Source organism: Pseudorca crassidens, chromosome 2, assembly GCF_039906515.1.
Source record: "Pseudorca crassidens isolate mPseCra1 chromosome 2, mPseCra1.hap1, whole genome shotgun sequence".
Lineage (NCBI taxonomy): Eukaryota > Metazoa > Chordata > Mammalia > Artiodactyla > Delphinidae > Pseudorca > Pseudorca crassidens.
In genome coordinates, this window is record NC_090297.1 from 115738397 (window position 1) to 115744277 (window position 5881).

Sequence of the window (5881 nt, forward strand, 5' to 3'; positions counted from 1 at the left end):
TGGGGGCATTCTGTTGTTTTCTTCTTTTTTTTTTTACAGGAGTAAAAAGAGCCAAAGAGGGTCAGGAAAGAGTGAATGTATGCTCCTTGTTAGGGAGTGGGTGGGCCAGGAGGGGGCAGTGTGGGCCCATCACTGCTCCACTCTTTTCAGGATGAATGAAAAAGGAAGTTGCTTATTCTGAACACTGCTTCTGGGAAGAGACACTTGGGAACGTGAAGACTCAGCTGTTCCCTGGGGTGGTTAAGGAGGAAGGAAAGATTCCTGTCTGGGTAGATTCATAGGAGTTTCAGAGAACAGTTGATGATTTCATTCAATAGTGACAGCTCATCACATTAAGAAACATTCCTGAAGTGTATCTTGTGTTACTAAGTATCGTCTTATTTCTACCATTATCTATCTAATCTTTCAGATACTGCAGAAAAGAATTTTCTAGCAGTAGTCATTTATTTAAAATGGAAATATTCTGTTGGCACTGTGCTTGTCATCAAGCCTTGGAATTATCATTGAGAGATCAGGGCCCTTCTCTCAGCTCTACCCAGACCCAAGCTTCTCTGTGACTTTGGGCAAAATTCTTAGCATATAAACCTCTTTCTAAGGTTAAAAACAAACGAACCAGCAAATGTAAACTTTCCTGTGTGAAGTTAACCCACTTACTAGATTTGGTCCTCCTCTACCCTGCTTCATACTTCGTCACACTCTGAGGATGCAAAGACCAGTGTTGTACCCTTGTCCTGGAGGAAGATCCAGGCCACAGGGAGGTGACAGACCAGATAACCTAACACAAGACTGTGTGGCCTGTTCACAGGCAGAGCACAGATTAGTCCTGACTGGATTCCAAGGAGCTCAGAGAGCCTCCCTTCAAGAAATTTAAGCAGTTTGTTTAAGAATCAGGACCGGGTAACACTACTTCCTTGAGGGGAGGTTTATCTATTCTGTTCACCTAAGTATTCCTAGCATCTATACCAGTTCCTCACATATAGTTGCTGTTCAGTTAAAAAATTTATTGAATGAATAATGAATTATAAAAAACGAATGATACAATAGGGGCATATAAAAGAGATCATATACTTACTGCTCCCTTTAAATTTGCATTCAGGTCTTTCTCATGTGAAAATGAATTTAAAAAACCTTCCCTTGGGCTTCCCTGGTGGCGCAGTGGTTGAGAGTCCGCCTGCCGATGCAGGGGACACGGGTTCGTGCCCCGGTCCGGGAAGATCCCACATGCCGCGGAGCGGCTGGGCCCGTGAGCCATGGCCGCTGAGCCTGCGCGTCCGGAGCCTGTGCTCCGCAACGGGAGAGGCCACAACAGTGAGAGGCCCACGTACCGCAAAAAAAAAAAAAAAACCTTCCCTTGGAACTGCATCCCCATTCTCATAGCTCTGCCCTTTTCTGTAATAGACTTTTAATTTCAGTTGCTGTTTTCATTTCACCTCAAAACCAGCTTTTGACTTATTGTGACCAAATTTCTACCCTACCATGCCTCTGAAATTATTCTTGTTCTTAAATACCTTTTAGTAAATCTCTATTCAGTGCCTATGATGTTCCCAGCCTGGGACTAAAGTGCTCAGGTTGGGAAAGATAGTGGATATGTTCCTGGCTTCTGAGTCCACCCTTGTGGACCCTGGAGGAGTCTGTATTTAACCTCATGACCCTCCTCCTCTAATGCCAGGCCCAGGAATTAACAGATTGAAGGCCAGATCTCATGGGATCATATTTTCTCTCAGGGTTTGCTGAAAGTAAAGGTGATGATCCCACCCATTTGTCATGTAACAAAGGGTATTTGTAACTTAGCCGAAAAGACATATTTTTTCATGGAAGTACTGTACCTATCACTGAAGACAGGGACTCAACTTGGTGGATAGTCAGGGTCTTGCCTGGGACTTCTCCTTCCCATAGCTGCCCAGATGTGATTTTCCAGCCTTTGCCTTTGAAATGAAGGCAAGGGGGAACCAGGAGTTAGGGCTCTGGGTGAGAAGACGTAAGAATCTTTAGACCCAGTTCTTAGCGATTCCATATTAATTTTTTTTGTTTGGGTCAGTCTAATGGCTTCTACAAAACAGAAAACTGGCTGCTTAAAATAGCCCCTGGCTTTTTATTTGTTAGTTTAAGCCAGTGATGGAAAATACTCTTCCAGCTGCTGGGAAGGCTGGCTGCGATGGGAGGAAATCAGCCTTTGGAAAACCATTACAGTATCAGTGGACAAATGGTCATGGAAGATGCTAGAGAGATAGTACAGGACCATCCACACAGTGGAAAGATGTTGGGAAACAGTCATCCCTGTCCAGCTCTCCAGTTTCTCTGTAGGCTGAGAATGGTGTCCATTTCCCTTGTTACAAAGGACAGGGCAGACATGTCATCCTAGGAGCTCATAATAACAAATACCAAAATGAAGTATGTATGGAAAATTGGGAGAAGGTACTGATTTAGATTTGGGAAAGTTGGACAAGGCATTGACCTCTCATTTCATCCCAGCATGTTTTAGGGGGATACTTAACTGTGTGCCATGCAGGCAGATAAAAAGATAAAACATTGTCCCCATCCTCTAGGAGTTCATGGTGATCCATGGGAAATTTTATTATTTTGTTGCCTATTGTAGGCACCCAAGAGGTGGTCAGTACCATTAGCAAGAGACAGATTGAAGTCAATAGTTGGTGAGTGCATTGAGCTTGATAGGTAAACTATTTGACGTCACCACTCAAAAAAGAGACATCAGGACGATCTGATATCCCATAGGGGGGACCACTTTGGTGGAAAAAAGTTAGGAGTATGAGATCTTTAGTTGTGTCCTGTCCCTTCTGCTTGCTTTTGGGCACAGTTCGCCAGTGCAGCTGCTTCACCAGGGGCAAATATGTGATTAAAAATGAAAGTGGATTTTTTGGGTAGTGAAAATACTCTGTGTGATACTATGATGGTGGATACACGTCATTATAAATTTGTCCAAACCCATCGAATGTACAACACCAAGAGTAAAACCTGATGTAACTTACTGACTTTGGGTGGTCAACGTAGGTTCATCAATTGTAGCAAATGGACCACTCTGGTGGGGGATGTTGATAGTGGGGGAGGCTATGCATGTGTGGGAGCAGGGTCCATATGGGAACTTTCTGTACCTTCTGCTCAATCTTGCCATCAACCTAAAGCTGCTCTGAAAAATAAAGTCTGGTCAAAAGGTACAAACTTCCGTTAAAAGATAAATAAGTACTGGGAATGTAATATACGACATGATGACAATAGTTAACACTGCTGTGTGGTATACTTGAAAGTTACTAAGAGAGTAGATCCTAAAAGTTCTCATCACAAGGAAAAAAATGGTTTTTCTCTTTTTTTTTTTGCATCTACATGAGAGGAAGGATGTTAACTAAACTTATTGTGGTAATCATTTTACAATACATGTAATTCAATTCGTCATGCTGTATACCTTAAACTTATACAGGGATGTATGTCAATTATATCTCAATAAAACTGGGAGGAAAAATAAAGCCTGTTAAAAACAAAATAAAACAAAGCATAACCTTAGTTCTAGACACAGACCTACTAATAAAAGAAATAATACAGGCTCTTGTGATTCAGGAAAAAAAAAAAAAGTGAAAACATATGCTATTTCCCCTGGATTCCTCAAAGTGTGTCACCATGAAGTTTGAAAATCTGATAAAGCCAACGGAAGAGGAGGGTCCGGGAACCCATCAACATAGTGACAGCTGAAAATTTGCATGCGTCCACAGCCGTTTAACTTAGTTCCAGTTTTGGGTTCTTTCAAGTTCCTGTTAATGTTTGTTCTTTTTCGTATATGAATGTATGACTTTAGGGAGAGTTGACTGGGATAGTTTTTACTGCAGTAAATAACTGTTGTTGAAGGGTATGCCCCTTCCCTTATGAGACAAATAAGCTCTGGGGGTCTCATGTACAGCATGGTAACTATAGTTAATAACACTGTGCTGTGAACTTGAAACTTGTAAAGAGAGAAGATCTTAAGCATTCTCACTACACACATAAAAAAGTGGTAACTGTGAGGTGGTGGATGTGTTAACCTGCTTGTGGTAATCATTTCACAAAGTAGACGTATATCAAATCACCACACTGTCCACTTTAAATCTACAACATTTTATTTGTCAATTATACTTTAATAAAGCTGAAAAACAGTTGTTGAAGAACTGCTTGTCTTCTGCCTGTTTACCTACATCCTAACACTTTACCTCTGTTCTCAAAGGTGAAATCCAGTTAAAAAGGAAGCAGGGAAAGCTGACTCTGAAGACTTCATTTTCCAGGACCCGTCAGCAGTTTGGTACTTCTGGTTGGCAGCATATCGAAGAATTTGATACCAGGGAATCTGCTACCTGGAATTGAAATGTTCAGGTGGTTTTTATTCTATCTTGAAGGAGGTCCCTAAAATAGAGCTTCTCAAACTTTAATTGTGCCATGTAGCAAGCATGAAAATCACTTGAAGATTTAATCAAAACGCAGATTCTGATTCAGCAGGTCTGAGATAGGGTCTGAAATTCAGCAGTTCTAACAAGCTCCCAGGTGTCTTAGCTCAGGTTGCCATAAAAATTACCATAGACGGGGTGGCTTAAACAACAGAAATTTATTTTCTCACAGCTCTTAAGGCTGAAAGTCTGTGAGCAGAGTGCTCATGTGGTTAGGCTCTGATGCGAGCTCTCTTCCTGGCTTGGTGGAGGGCGAGTGAGTTCTGGTCTCTTCCTCTTCCTATACAGACAATAATCTCATCATGGGGGCTCTACTCACAAGACCTCATTTGAAACTATTTACCTCCCAAGGGCCCCAACTCCAAAACCATCACATTGGGAGTCAGGGCTTCAACATATCAATTTTGGGGAGAACACAATTCAGTCCATAGTGCCAGGTGATGCTGCTGTTGTTCTGCAGAACTTACTTTAAGTAGCAAGACCCTAAAAGAAGCTTTGTGTTCCTATGACAGCTTGAGGGGCCCAAACATCCCTTACTTAACACTAAGTTACTGGATCCAGGAGATATGTTGAGATCTAAATTTCATGAATATAATAAATAGTTTGGGAAACTCATTGTTCCTTATATTGTAGAATTGCACCATCTACATCAAATTGTCATTTATGAGACTCTTAAATGATATGTTGTGATATGGCCTTATGTGTAGAGTTTATGCAAAGCAATTCATTGGACCTCTTAACTGACCCAGAGAGACATTCATAATGACATAGAAAAGAGCCAAGCTGGGGAGACTTCATCACTAGAGGCCACAGAAATTAAAGGAACAGCTTACAATACAAATTATCTGACCATAAATTTCTTGCCAACATGATCAATAAAACAGAGGAAATTCAAGAGTTTTACCAAGTTTAGAGAGTTTCAGATAAGCTTCTTTAATGTATTTTAATACTTATATTAATTGCTATGGGTATAGAATGAAAATAAACTGTAACAATATACCAATAATTTACACATATCTTCTCAAGTTTCTTCATGAAAGTCATTGAGTTTACTATGCAGTCTTTGAGATCATAATGATCATGTTCATTATGTTGCTGCCTTATCTGTGTCCAGTGTTTTCCACTCATTTTAGTCATTCAACAAATATTTGTTGAGCATCTTCTATGTGCCAGGAACTGTGCTAGGTATTGGTGATATGGCAATGAATAATACAGATGTGATCTTTGTTCATAGATACTGATCACATAATATCAAATGTGATGAATGTAATGAAGGAGTAATGGGACCTTATAATAGGAACCTAACCAAGAGGGGCCAACTGGGAAGGTTTCCTTGAAAAAATGTCATTTCATCTCCACGGAAAAACTTCTGCTTGAAAACGTGGGGCACAAGATCTTTTTGACCAGGAAGAGCCTCTCTTTCTCTTCAGTGAGGAAACTGTGTCCAAGTAATTGCT